Below are 16,287 nucleotides of genomic sequence, written 5' to 3'. Positions count from 1 at the left end.
CTGTGGGCTTTGGTTAAGCTAACAATATCCATTTGCAGAAGGTAAATGTGCCTATTCCAGCAGACATATACCTTGGGGTGTATGTGAATGTCTATATACCTAATTTTAGTATTTGAATTTATTCTCTAATAGCTCCAGACTTTTCACTGTGTGTAGACAGATGGGAATAAAGGATTCAAATCATTAGTAGAGTTTAACTAGAAGAAAGGACAAACAAGTGTGTGGATGGCAGTATGTAAGATCTGATTGGTGGTACTATGCCTCCTTGTTCATAAAAACATTACTAAAAAACTGATATGAAACTCTACCATACTATTTTTAAGAAAATTTTTAGAGCAGTCATGCTTTAAATATGTGTCATTCAATTCCTTCTTTCCCCAAAATATATACTGAGCGTGACATCACATGGTATGGAATATTCTTTTGGCCTTTCTGGGTCAGATGTCCTTCCACCTTTTTGTGCATCACCAGCCTTCCCGCTGAAAACTCCATGACTTGGTATAAACATTGCTTGGTAATGACCAAAACATCAGTGTATTATCAACATTCTTCTCACACCAAATCCAAAACACAGCACTACACCAGCTACTAGGAAGAAAATTAACTCTAACTCAGCCCAAAGCAACCTTTTTTAATACAAATATGGTCTAAAAAGTCAGCAGAAGAGATCTTGTGGAGAAGTATAATTTTGGCCCTTTTCTGGCAGTATTTCTCATAAAAGAGCTTAAAAAACTTTGTTTAGTAAGTTTTAAGTATGTGACTGTAACCCAGGTTTACAACTGAAGACTCGCAGAAGTGCTGCAATCTGATTTTAAAGGCTAAATACTCTTTTTATCAGTGCTTATTTCTTTTTTTTATTAGTGTATATATACTACCAAACTTACATATTACTAAAGTAAAAAAAGCTACGGGTAGAAACTGAGTAATCAAAAGTTGCTTGCAGTATAGCAAGTTGTAAGGCTACTTTGAAGCATCAGGTTGCAGACTGACAAAGCTGGTTTAAAATTCAAATTTCTTTGAAATGTTTCAAGAAGATCATTCATCTTGAATATGTCTGTGTTTGCTTTTAGCAATCTCTTCAGGACACAGCTATTATTAAGCTGAAAAGTAATACACCCCTATGCATAGTAATATGCATTTCTTTATATCTTTGAAAATAATTGAATGTAGTTTTGATGTTGTTGGTAGATGTGCAGAAACTTTTTACTCAAACACTTAGAATAGAATTAAAATAGAAAATATTGATGCCAAAGATAAGTCAAGGCCCATTTAATGAAATTGTTAGATGAAAATCATATACAATAAAATACCATTTCTTAACAATTCTATTCTTCTCATGTATGGAAATCCAACATAAGATTGAACTATACCAATTTCCAGTGAAATCTTTATACTTATTTCCATTACTAAATAACAGTAGGATACATGCAACCATACACCTGGAAACGTGAGGAACAGACTAGTGGACATAATTGAAAGGCCACAGATAACAAGACATCGTCTCCCATAAGAAACAACCTTAGAAACAGGGATTCTATAACCGATGAACCTATGTAATGTTTAAATACTTTTCTTAAAGAATTATTAATTTCTGATGAAAAGTATCTGATATTATTTTGCATAAGAAAGATTTTCTGAAATTGAGGAAGTTGCCTTTCCTTACAGATGCTTTAAAATTAATGTAATCATGATTATACCAAATATTTTCTCATCCGTAGTAATGCTATTGTAAGTTGTTTTCCATGGAATTTTCTTTGTGTGAGACAGCAGTTACCACTTCTAATAACAGAATAGCTGCGTCCTCTGCAGAAGAGTTCAGAAGGGACAGAAAACAATTGCTAAATTCTTGAATACTGGTACTGTGCCAGCATTTTCATGTTTTTCAACAGTATTTTTTTTTCCAAAGATAATCTGTTTACTTCCTTCAACTTCTCACTTTTTTTTTCCCCCCATACAGGTACTAAACTAAAATATTCAGAGGAAATCTTCACATCATAACACTTTTTTACAGAAATTAAATAATCCAGCGAGGACGCAAACACCTGAAGTAAAGAAAAAAAAATCTCAAGTGATGCAAATTCCTAGTTATTATAGTAGAAGAAGAAAGGACAGTAATGTCATGTTTGTACAAAATAGTAATCTTGGAATTTAATTACTGACCCTATTTTCCTTCAGAAAACAAACAAACAAACAACAAAACCCACAAAAACCCCAAAACAAAAACAAAAACAAAACAAACCACACAAACAGACAGACAAAAAAGAAAACCACACAGACACACACAAAACCAAAACAAACTACACACAAAAAACCAAAACACAAACCAAAACCAAAACAAACAAAAAACTCCCAAAACAACAGCCAAACAACACGAGACAAACCAACCCTTTAGAATCCATATAGAGTTGAGGAGGTCTTACTAAGCGTTTGAACTATGTGGTACTTCCAGCATAGTAATTTTGTTTTTACCCCATGCTTGAATCTGTGGTTGGATAGAGTAGACTTGGAACAGCCTCACATGGTGATACCAGGATACTTGATTCATCTGTGTTGGTGTTCTTCTGTTAGCAAGGGAAAGCACCCCTCAGCCTCCTGAACTTGGTAGTAGGTTTGATTTTCATGGAATGGTTAGTTTGGTTTATTGTCCTGCTATAACCTGTGGTGTTCAAGCAGAGCTAGGCTAGCAGTCTCCAGAAAGCCCCAGTTGAACAAGTATTCATACTTCCAACTCATCTGTGAAGGTCAACTGTGTCTCACATAACTGCCACTGATTAGCACTGTATGAACCGATGTGTTCTGGAGATCCTTTCTCACCTCAAGTGTACTCTTGAAGGAGGTTCTAGGGGTTGCTTGGGAGTCTGTTTCCCCTATTTATTCAATTAGAAGAAAAACACTTGATGCTGAGAGCACAGTATCCACAGTAACTGTGTTTCATGGGGATATAAAGGAGTTGCTCTAGTCTCATCCCACAGGCTGAGTGTCTATTAACAATTACAATGCATTTCCGAAGCACACCTTCAAGTATAGTTTCATCTAAAAGGAATCCAGGTCACATTCTTGAAGATCATACTCTTTGATGTGAAGTCAAATACAGTAAGTGGGAATAACCTGAAGATTCACTTTGTTTTTTGATCTGAACTGAAACATTCATATAGATGAAGTCTGAGATGTCAACTGGCAGTGTATCCTGACTGCCATTTCACAAGCAGTAGCCCTCATGTTAGAAAAAACATGACACATTACTCCAGATTTCTTGGAACAAAAGTAGACATGGAGGAATGGGACACAAAGGGAAGGAGAAAAAATACTGATGTACTTTTTCCCATCTTAGTGCAAGCGCTAGGAATTTCAACAAACAGGTCAGTAGCTGAGTTTGGTTTTGTGAAATGTATTAACTTACTCCCATAAGATAACTTAGTTATGAACACCTTCTAAATGATGTGCAAAAAATAAGCTTGTAGATTTGTGTGTTCATGAAGGTTGCTTAAAATTCTCTTCCTTCAGTGATAGAAATGGCAACAGTAGTGTTTCAAAGCTGTGTCACAATAAAAGTTTGAAATTTCTGAAATTCTCCCTCTCTCATGACCAAAAAACTTACAGTTCCTTCATGTTCAAATTAGACAGTAAGAAAAGAAAGAAAGCAATGGAAAATAAGAGTTAAGTTGGAATGGTATGGAAAAAGTTTGGAAATGGAAAAGATCTTTTCCTTGGCACACCAATTCAGAAGTGCAGAATAAAAAGGGGCTTCTCTTTATTTGTTGTTCATGTTCACACATTTTCTTTTAATTTTTTGCCTTTGTGTTGGTAACTTTAATACCAAATAAAGAGTTATGGATGTATATAAAATGGGAAAAAATCATAATTAGACTCAGGATGCTTGAGTTTCAAATATGTGTTGAGGAGAAAAAAGAAGCCATTCTTAAAACTGGTAGCAGTGAATCTGAAATCAAATAGAAAAATAATTCAGTACTAATTTACCATACTTACTGTTGAATTTTACCTTGAAAAATAACTGAAACTCATTAAAACTCATTAAAAGAACTCATCATTAAATCTTGTTTTGGTCTATCTGGCATCTGTGAAAGGGCAAGGCACACTTATTGTGGGATTGAGTGCAATTGGTTGATATTGTATCCTTGAGAGATTTTTCTTATAACTCATTTTCTCTTTTTGACATTTTTGTGAGCCTTGCTAAAAGATGTTTTCCCTTCTCCAGTGTTTTTTGGTCTGGTTTGGTTTAGTTTTGTTTGTGGTTTTGTTTGTTTGTGTGTGTGTTTATTTGTCTTCTTGTCTTTTTTTTGTGTTTCTTTTTTTTACAATGTAAATACGTTGATCCCTACATATTTTGGGATGTAGAGTACTTGTGTTTCTTTGCTTCTTATTCAATATGTTTATCTCTTAATTTGTTTTAGTTATCAAGCTGTGATTGTGTTACAAATTATGCATATTCATAACTTGATTTACAACAGTTATCTACCAGCCAAAACCTGGCATTGTATGATATTTGTATCCTTTAATCACATTTTTTTTCTGACTTCTTGAGAAAAAAATCTGCCCTTTTCTACCTTTATTAAATTACCAGAACGAAGTGATTGTGTCTTGAGGAGAAATGGAGGATATTTCAGTATAGTTTTGTAATATAGGTCAACAGTTGAGATTTTTCCATTATGACTGAGAAGAAAAATGTTGAATCAAAAGCCAAAGTCACAGATTAACTTTGTTGTAGGAGACTGTGTAGGATCTGAGAAAAGTAGGGACTGGAAGAATTCCAACAGACTCATTAAATATATACTAATGGTAAAGGACTTAAAAATGTGTTGTCCTTCCATAAGCTAGAAATAAATCTTGGTGAAAATGTATATGTTAACTTTAGAACAAACTTGTTGTTGTCGTTGTTGACATTCCAATATTGCCTTCAATCTTCATTAGACTTCAGACTTTTATACTTCACAATAATAGGTGCTTAAAGCTTTGTCTATTTTCACTGAATTTGACATGTATAAAAAAGAAGAGTCTTGTGTTGTTATAAAATAATATAATGATAACCAGAAGGTATGCACCACTTTTCTTTCATCAAGTACGTATTTTTAACAAATGATCTGTGATTAGTAAATACTCCTAGATTAAAAATCACAACCTTTAGCTACAAAACTGCTATTGCTTTGAGAGTGTAGAAGCCACTGTGATATAAACCCAGCTTGATCTCCAATCTAGAATACTTTCAAGAGATTAAAATGGTAAATAAAGGTTTGCAAGATAAATCCATGAAGTATAGAGCAGAGAATAATTATGTTTAGTTCATACACTGAGTTCACCTCTTCACGGACCTGAACTTCTGACAGTTGGAGCGTGGTTCTATGTACAGCAAGGGCAGCACATGCAAATCTGCAGGACAAAGAATCCACTCCTGCTTCCTTTCAGTAGAGCATCAATGTTTGGGTACATTTTTTCAGTCTCAGCATGAAAGACTTAACAGTTGGCATAATAGCTAGCTTGGAAATTGCCCAGTAAATGATCCATAACTTGGTCACACAATCCATGAATGTTGGATGTACCTAAACATTATGCCTCTCCATATGTCAAAAGAACAGAAAATCTGTGAACTCAGTCTCTTGATAAAAATTATATACCGAGTGTCTTGTTAAATAAATACTAGTTAAGATTTTGTTTCTGAGAAGAGTGTTTGTTCATATGCAATGGTTTTATGAGCCCCCTGGGGAGAAAAACTACTGACAAAGCAATAAGAGTGCTCTAAGTGACATGTTTCATTCATACGTGTGTATTGGTCTCGGATTATAGGCAATCAAACAACAGATATTTTATATGTACCTCAATCCAATGGAATTCAGAGATCCTAGAGACTTTCCTCACAGAATTTAACATGCAGCATAAAGTCCTTTGCTCTTCTGATAAGTCACTTCTTTTCACCTTAATTCCAAATTCAAAAGAAACAGAAGTTTGGCACAAAGTGCTTTCATTCACATGCATCCTACCTACCAAGTGTCTGCAGTTCTTCAAGTTGCATTTGGGAATACAAGGTACATATATATATATATAAAAGAAATACAGAAAGGGATGTAGAGGTGATAATATCATAATACGAAAATCTTTCTTGGACTGCCATTCCTGAAAATTTTGTGTGTATGTGTCTGTGCGCCTAACTTCTTTATTTGGTATGTTCCTCTGTACTATGTGGTGCCTCAAAATCTGTTTTTGTGACTAGCTGCTGAGACATGGGAATCACAGAAATGAAGATTGCTATAGAACCAAAGCATCTTTGCTTCCAATTGCCATCTTTCCTTGAGGTGATAATTCCCAATTTTGATTTATTCTTCCATTTCTCTTTATGAAAAAGTATCTGTCCTCCAGGTATACATCAAAATTGGTCTGGAAGTTAAAATAGAAGCATTTTGGGTTACAGGACATATGAGTAGCCAGGCTTTTTGAACATCTGCTGCTTGTCTTCAATTTAAGCAAATGTAGGAATATATTTGGAGTAACTCCTCACTGTATCATGTGCTCAACTTGTGACATCAAGTTAGGTAGATCAAACAGCTCTTGCCTGCAAAGTTGTTCATAATAGTTTGTATTTCAATGGAGACAAAAACTTTCACCTTTTGTTTTTTCTTTTCATTTCTTTATTTCCCCCCTCTGAGTTAGATTACCTCTGCCATAAGCATTAGTATTTTCTTGCTTGTCATTTTGTTTCTTTAAAAGTAGGTATGAAGGAAACTATAACTAATGGTATCTAAGTTTATACTGTTACTCACTGACACAAAAGCACTTAAGTGGCTTACTGCTGATGGCAAGGAGTTTGTCCTTAAAAACTTCCTTTACCAATTTCACATGCTTGCTTCCCAACATTGATAAACAAACAAACAAGCAAACATGCTATTTATTTTGCCTGAACATTGGAATATAAATTAATTTCTGTCATCATTGGATATGTGCTATACACCTAAATTATGACCTTTATTTGATCAATGATTTTCACGAGAACACAGAATAGGATAGAAATAACATGGATTAGGAAGAAAGCTCATGAGAATGTAATGTTATTGAAAGACCATTTATTTAGGTTTTTTTGGGGTGATATTTAGTTGTGGTTTTATCTGTAGACGAGTTTGAGCCTGCAGTAGTCTTAAAGCCAAAAACAACTACAGTGCAAGTACTCATATGTGCTTTCTTATTACCTATTTGGTGAAAAAAGCTGAAGTGTCTCTTGAGCAGATTGCATTGATGGCCTGTCACATCCTGTACAGGATTAGTTCTGTTCACAGTCTTTTGACATGCTTGTTTTTAAGTAATTTTTGTCTTTCTATGTTTTTAAGATTTTTATGTTTAAAGATTTTACATTTTCTGGAATCCATGTTTGTCCTAGTCAATATGGTTTGTTACCAACCTAGAGTGAAAAAAAGTCATATATCTTAAAATATAGGGCAAAAAAAGTAATGAAAATGATATGACCCTTCCATGAATTTTAATCTATTTTAGAATTTTCACCTCTTAATTCTCGGAGTATTATCACAAGGGCTCAGTGTAACACAAACTGGAACAGATCAACTGTAAAAGGAAAGAAGTGGAAAACAAAATCCCTAGCTAAGACGGTGAATGTCTGATTTAGACATTCAAGAAAGCTTGATTGTTACTTTTGGTGGTGTTTGCAATAACTCAGTACTGGATGATAGTATCCTCAGGCAACACTGCTTATGGAAATCAAAAGTAGTAGTTTAGGCCAGTAATGGTCCAGGATGTTTAAAGTATTCAGCCACCAGTACTGAGTACAATCTAGCAGGAGTTGGGAAGCAAACTGCAATACATTCCTCAGAAGTGTCCCACCATGAAAACCCAGTTATTGATTAGAATAATAGATTTGTAATCCTTCATGTCTTCCAACGAAGACATTTTCCACGGGAAGAGAAAAACAGATTGTCTGTACTTTGAAGTGAGCAGATTTTTTTTTCTCTTAAAGTGTCAGACAGGCCAAAGAACTCTCTCCAACCAATCTCACTGATATAAAGTGTATGTCATAGTGTGTAAGACCCAAGCTTCCTCTTAATCCCTACTGGCTATAGCATACTGGCTTCAGAGCATTTCTCCTTCACAGGTTCTTCTCAAATGAAATGTTGTTTTTGATTGAGGAGACCTCATTGAGGTATACAGCTTCCTCACAAGGGGAGAGGGAGGGGCAGGCGCTGATCTCTTCTCTCTGGCGACCAATGACAGAACCTGAGGGAATGGCAGGAAGATGTGATGGGGAGGTTTAGGTTGAATATTAGGAAAAGGTTCTTCACCCAGAGGGTGGTGGAGCACTGGAACAAGCTCCCCGGGGAGGTAGTCATGGCCCCAAGCCTGACTATTCCAGAAGTGTTTGGACACTGCCCTCATATACATGGTGTGAATTTTGGGGTTTTCCTATGCAGGGACAGGAGTTGGACTCAATGACCCATGTGGGTTCCTTCTAACTCAGGACATTCTATGATTCTATGATAAGAAAATGTTTGATTCTCACCTAATTAAAAAACCCTTTCTCTTGAAGTTACAAAACATTATCTAAAAACCAAAACCAAAATACTAAGTCATGAAAAGGATTTAAATATGTGTATATATACTTATATACTTAATATATAAAATATATCTGGAAATATATACTAGATAGGAATGCGGATCAGTGTTTTTAGAGCAGATTTTGAGGTAGCAAATTTACTCTGCTAAGCGTAAGCCTGAAATACAGTCATTGTTAGCATGTAATCTTGTAGAAAACAAATAAATCAAAATATGGACATTTCTGACCATGGAAATGAAAATATTCACCTACAAACAATAAGATTTTGGTTCTGAATAATGATCTAAGGAAGAAGACATTTACATGGGTCAACTATATACAATTGCAATAGTTCCCTCACTTTCTTCTGCTCAGTGTTATTATATCCACTATCAGTCCATCTAACCTTCATGACATAAAAAGGCTATTCAAGCAATAAAGTAATCTTTATGGGTCATCCATATTACTGTGTGATTCCCAGCACACAGTATTTATGGAAGAAATTATGATGATTTAGATAGCCTGTTGTAAGTTGCTCTTTGAATCTATTTACTTTTAGTTAAGATAAAGAGAAATATACTAGAGAATAAGATAAAGGTTTAAGCCAGTAGATCTGAAGGAATTGGTTAAGATGCATGTATGTATAAGATGTCCATGTAATAGATTTTTTAATTCATGCCCATTATTAGTTACTCCATCAAGGCAATTGAAATTTAATGAAGTAAAAATGGTATGATGAATATTGTATGTTCCGTCTTTTGGACCACACTGTTTAAATGCAGAAATTAATACTAAGTTAAAAAATTTGTATTCTCAACCCTATTTCTGACTTGGAATTTCATCCATAAAGCCTTTCTGTATTCAATAAATGTAAACGACAAAATTCAAAGTTCAATACAAAATGAATTTTTTGAGTAAATATTTTTATTCTAGGGAGAAAATATTTTGATTTATAAACAAATGTTTGCTGTTTATGATTTTTTTCAGAATTACTGTCGATCATTGATTTTTTTTTTTCTGACCGTATTTCTGTCTTTTAGAGTGGGAGAGCTTTTCAGCCATTTGAGTGCTACTGAGACCTACAGCCAGTGCCAATCCAGCTTGGCTTATTGTGACAGCTATAGCCCTTTTAGTTGCTTGGCTCCTATTCAGATAATTTGACATGTATAACTAAGATTTTCTAAGCGAAACAGAAGGAAGTGGAGGGGAACTCTTGGTAGCTTTTGTTAAGGATAAAATAAAACAGAATAAACCAGGTAAATCTTCATAGATTTTCTGAAGGATAAAATAAAACAGAATAAAAAATAAAAGCCTGGATTCTTAATGCAACTTATTGCAATTCTTGTTGGTAATTCAGGATTCCTAATTTGAAATTTCCATTTAATTAGATGAAAATGTTATTTGCCTGATGCCTATTATAATATTTCTTATGTTTAATGAAACGTTGCAGTAGAATGTTAGAGATCTGTTAATGTGATGGAGCTGGTAAAGTAAGAAGATAATTCAGTTATTCTCTGACTACTGTTTGCAGTATGTGTGTGAAGATAGTGTGCAATATTGTCTGTAAAGAATGAATTTGCCTAGAATTGAACTGTCTCAATCAAAACCAACAATAGATCAAAACTAAGAATTTGCACCTTTCATTTACACCTAAAATTTCAGTAATAACTTCATCCTTTCTTAGGAGCCGATTCAGAATGGTACGTGGAGGAAAAATATTCCTTCATTGTCTTAAAAAGCAGCATAGAAGCAAAAAATGAAGTGAGAAAGAAGCTCAGAGGACTTATCAGACTGTATTCTGAAGCTGCCCATCACTAAAGTAGTATTGAGGTGTTCACAACTGGAATGGTCCTGACCATTGCATGTGGAGGAGTTGGCGACTCACATAACTGTCAACCTGAGTAGGAGTAGGCCTGTACTTTGCTGCAAGTGCATTGTGGGTATTCAGGCCTGTGCATTCGACAATAGAAATGATCAACAGAGTTGTTTCCTTTGAAGAAAAATCCTATAACATCTTGAATGACCAAAACAGGGTAACACTTCATGGATAGGATCTTCCTAGGTGTGCTGCACCATGACCGAAGGCTCATTTGTTGCTGCACAACTGAGACTTCTCAGCATCTGAAGGGTCATAAGATTACTTTTACTATCCTCTCTTTCTTCATAGTATTAATAATAAATACCAAATACTAGTAAATGAGATTTTGAATGATACTTTATAGAATCTCAGTGCTTTTCTTACAGGGATCATAATAAATCAGCTGGTGCAAAACAATGTCTCACTATACTTAACATGGATTACTAAACTAAAACCAGTCAGGAACATAATTAAGTATTTTTAGTAGTTATTGGTATTTTGAAAAGTAGAAAAATTCTGGTGGAATTCACAAAAGACATGACTATTTTCTACTAATGAAGTAAAACCTTGCCATGGAAAAGACCAATTAGTTATACATGTGCACTGGCTAAATAGCTATAGAAATGAATACATTCCCATAAATTTGATTGGGCAACTTTCAACATGTCTATTCAGAAAAAAAACCCTCATCTTCTGTTTAGTTTATCTGTATTGTATTGTTTTGTTTTGTTTTGTTTTCTTCTGTCCTGTTCTGTTTTGGTTTGTTTTGTTTTTTCATTCCAGTGACTTGGCTAGTGTTGGAATAATTCTTTCCCTTCTTTGCCAGCTCTCACAAAACTATTATTTATAGTTATTGTACATAAAGGTGCATGCATACTTACACATTATAGCTATTATTTAGCTAAATGCCTGAGACATCTGACAGTTCCTGGAAAGCCATAAACCTTTTGTTATAATTATTCTATAATTATATATCTTTGCATGCTCTGTTGTTCCAGTACCTATAAATAAACAAGTTTGAATTTTCAATCAAATTTTTAGCTAGTCATGCATTTTGCTGATAATCTCAGTCAAAATGCACTATAATGGAACCAGCTGCAGTACTAAAAATAAGACAGAGACTTATGCTTAGTTTTTGGTGGAGGATTTTAAAAATATTTTGTTGATTTTTTTTGTGAGAAGACTCTAGTATCTACACTAAAACATTAATTTCTTTCTTACAATAGAATTATCTAAAGTTATCCATTACCTTTTTAAAATTTTTTTAAAATATAAGATTGGTTTTTCACACTAATAACAATTCCTTTAGAGTGTCTTTAAAAGCATTAACTAAATAAACACAGACAAATTTATTTAAATTAGTTGCATTTTATGACTATTTTTCACAGTCTGAAGACTTAACAGTGTTATGAGAAACCTTTCTCTCACTTCGCCTCAAGTAGCTGTTGGCAGCTTTGAAATTAAACTCATAAAAAACCCAACCAACCAACCAACCAACCAAAAAAATCCCCCCCACAAAACAAACAAACATAATATTAGATTCAGAATTTGAATAGTATTGCAGAAGCAATATGAACATATATCTGATTTTAAAACTGTCACCTGACATCTCTGATGTGATGTCAGATGATTTCTCAAATACATTAATGCTTATTCCAGCAATTGTTGGAGTTTGTTTTAAAGGCAATACATTTGACTTTGGTAGTTGCAACAAAGTTCAAAGAAATGTGCATTATTCACAGAATTCAGGTAATATTTAACTTTTCATTTACATTTTTTAAAAGGCTGCGTAAATATACATTAACTTGTAAGCATTCCACAGAAGAACAGGAGCAGACATTATACTACTGAAGAATCATATTTCTAGCATAATATGTGTTTTCCTGTGTGGGTTGCATTGGAAAACATTTCACAGAGTCTGTACATAGGCTGGATCAGAACGCAGAACAGGTTGAGGCAAAACCCTGCAAGTAGCAACATGCAAAACTTCATCCCTTCACCAAAATCCTGGTTCATAACTCCTAAGCTTTAAAGTGCACCTTTTCACATAGGATTCAACATACCATTATTTCACTGGGTGGGAACATGTTGTGGTTTAACCCCAGACAACAAATGCAACCAAGCAGCCTCTTGTGTACTCCCCTCCTGCCCCAAAAGGGTTTGCGGATAGAAACGAAAGGGAAGGGAGAAACTCGTGGGCTGAGATAAGAACAGTTTAATAGGTCAGCAAAAGAAGATATAAAAATAAAGATACAAAATAAGTGAAGCACAACGTAAACGCTCACCGCCAGGTGATCAATACCTAGCCCATCCCTGAGCAGTGATCATGAACTCCGATCTTCTATAGCCAGTCCAGAAAGAACAAAGACCTTGACAGCACTTCATGCTTGAATCCAATTACACCAAACAGCTGGTGCCCCAGTCTCGAACAGCCAATCCCAGAAGAAAAGACCAAATAGGCAGAGACGTATAAGCTGTCTCCAGCTGTATATGGAGCATGATGCTAATGGCTGGCCTGGATGTCAATATAGGTGCCAACTTCTTGTGCTCTCTCTCAGCTTCTATGTGCACCTGCAACTGGAAAACTGAAAGAGTCCTTGGTCTCCTTGGCAACAGCCAAAACATCAGTGAGTCCTCACATCCTTTTCATCCTAACTCCAAACCACAGCCTAGCTACTGGAAAGAAAAAAAATAATGCTGTCTCAGCAAAAAAGCATGGGAAGTTCAGTATGTTATCACATTATTCTCATAATAAAACCAAAACAAAAGAGTGTGCTAGCTACTAAAGATTCTAATTACTATGGAGAAAATTAACTCAATCCCAGCAAAACTTGGCACAGATCATTATAGGCTAGGACTGTGTCTATCACCTGAGCCATCACTAAGATATTGGCAGTAGCTGCTTTTTAACCTGTGACACAAGTATTATTTACTTTACCATAATGATTTGACAGCACAGGACCTACATGTTCTTTTAGCTCTGATTTTCATGGTCAATGTCTGATAGTCAGACTTTACAACTTTGAAATATTAGAGTTCGCTGGGGATGACTGGATATTTCCTCTTTACTAAAAATTTGCTTGCTCGTGAACCCATACAATGTATGTTTGTACAGTTTTGAAGTTTGAGACATAAGTCCTGTCATGAAAGACTCTGACATCTTCTGCTAGTTAAATCTGTGATAACAATGGTTAAATCCTGATTCCATCCTTCTTGTAAAATGTCAGTCAAAGAAACACTGTTTGTCAATTACAAAGGATTGTTTGCTGCATGCATTTATTTTCCATACTCTTTTCCTCTCTCTCAAACTTCTTTGAAGCTGATGCACTTGCAGAAGCCCAGTTTTGCAAAAGCAGAAATCTGTTTCTCTCATTCTTACGTGTGTATTTGAAGGACTCATGTGTTTTCTAGGACAACTGGGACAGAGGACATTTCTGTTCTGAACACCAAAGAATTCTTGATACGCACCAGGCCACTACGAAACATTCAGTACAATTGCCTGTATAATTGCAGGACCGGGCACTTGGCCTTATAAAACCTCGTACAACTATCTCAGAGCAGCCTGTCCAGATCTCTCTGTAGATCAACACTCCCACCCAACTTGGTGTCATCTGACAGTTTACTGAGGATGCACTCAATCCCCTTTTCCAGATCATTGATAAAGAGATTAAACAGAGCCCACCCTAGTACTGAGTCCTGGGGAACACCACTTGTGATCAGTTGCCAACTGGATTTGACTCCATTCACCACAACTCTTTGGGCACAGCCATCCAGCCAGTTTTTTACCCAGTCAAGAGTACAACTGTCCGTATTCCATATTCCATACCATATGACATTGTGCTCAGTACATAAAACTGGGAATAAGAAGGAAGGGGGAGATGTTTGGAGTGATGGTGTTTGTCTTCCCAAGTAGCTGTTACAGGTGACAGATCCCTGCTTTCCTGGAGATAGTTGAACACCAGCCTGCTGATGGGAAGTAGTAAATTAATTCCTTGTTTTGCTTTGCTTGCATGCACATTTTTTCTTTCCCTATTAAACTGTCTTTATCTCAACCCATGAGTTTTCTCACTTTTCTCATTCTCTCTGTCACACCACTGGGAGGGGATGTGGGGGGTAATGAGCGATTGACTGTGTGGTGCTAGTTGCTGGCTGGGGTTAAACCATGATAGTGCATCATGTCAGGATGTTTTTTGACTCACACATAGTATCTGCTTAAGCTATGATATCATTCAGTAAAAAAACCCCAACAAATTTACTACAGAAAACCCATATGGAGAACCTTCTTCCTGTTATAGTAAACACCAACATTTGTAGCAATCGTTGAAGTCTATTGCTGTTGGACACCAAGCCTGATTTTGTAGACCCAGATGATTCTAAATTTTTCAGGATATTTATTTATTCTGACCTGTACCAAGTAGAAATCCTTTTCAGCTTAGGCTATATACTTTTCATTTATTCTTTTATAATGGAGTTCTACAAGTTTTTTCTTCTTGTTATCCACTGAATGAAAAAATAACTTTTTTGTTTATTGAATCTGTCCTGGTTACTGATAGGTCTGAATTTTTTTTTTTTTTTAATCTAAAAGTATCAGTGCTACTAAAGAAGTATATTTTGAAAACTCATTGATTCATGTCTTTACTCTGAGACTGAGAAGTGCTAAAAATAATACTATTCATGTAAGTTTTGAGACTGTCCAGTGTGCAAGTAGATTTGACCCTGCAATTTGATATGTATTTGTAATAAATGAAGTCTACACTTGTATCAAGTTGCAGTTTTCCTTTAAAATAAAATCTGTGCTTGAGGGGTTAAGGCTAATGTGAAATTTTCCAGCATTTATTTTGTCATGTTAGAAGTTCAACTAGAACACTAGAAGACCTCTTGAAATCTAGTAATGCACTTTGGTTCATTTATTGCTTCGAAGGCTCATGAGGACATTAAAGATCAACATGGATTCTGGGCACTTTTTTATATATACAAACTCTTCCCATTGTAGAATAAGTGCACTTCAAGGGCCTTTCCATATTCTAGTGAAAGTACTTTCTGACAAATCCACTCAAATTACCTCTGTGAACCAGATATCTCTGGTCTTGCCTTCATCAGCAAAAGCAGTGTAGTATTTCAGTTACCACTGCTGCTGGTAGCATCAGCATTCTTAGTGGAGGAAGAGTTTACATGAGTGGATTTCCAAAGTCAAATAATGCGATTTGAAAGTGCACTAAAGTTCAGTTGAATTCCCTGGAAGGGGAATCCTATAGTATTATCTGCAGTGCCTATTAATCTCTGAGAAACCAAATATTGGCATGCCTTTGAAAGTTGAATTATTCAGAATTGTACTTGGCAAAGATATATGTACTAATAGGAGTACTGGAGAAATCTTTCCTTGACAATAGAAATAATCAGAGTTTCTGTTATGATCCTATCCAATAAAGGGAAGATGATGAAGATACTTAGAACATTTTCAAACTGAGCTTACTTCGCTGATTCCCTGAAAAGGTTCTACTCTTTCTCAACTTCCTAGTGATATTGGTAAAATCAGAATTATCTCTAATTTGAGATGGATATTTAACTAGAATGTCACTATTCTTTTTTCTTCATTGTAGCTGCAGAATACATGAATCATGCAGTATTAAAAAAATCTAAAATATACTGCAGCTAATTAAAATAATGTCCCAGTTCAAGATGAAAAGCAAATAGCACTGAATTATATACATATGATTGCATGTGCAGATGAGGGATTTAAGAAAAAATGCACTTTCTGATAGAGAAAAAAAATAGACCTGACACATTCAAGGATGAATTTTGTCAAGCTATTTACATGACATGTTTGAAAAGGGGACATACGTTGGAATTGGAAGTCTCAAGTTGTATTGTCAAATAACTGAAA

This window comes from Caloenas nicobarica, chromosome 2 (assembly GCF_036013445.1).
Source record: "Caloenas nicobarica isolate bCalNic1 chromosome 2, bCalNic1.hap1, whole genome shotgun sequence".
NCBI lineage: Eukaryota > Metazoa > Chordata > Aves > Columbiformes > Columbidae > Caloenas > Caloenas nicobarica.
The sequence above is the reverse complement of the archived record's forward strand: the minus strand, read 5'-3'. Positions refer to the sequence as shown.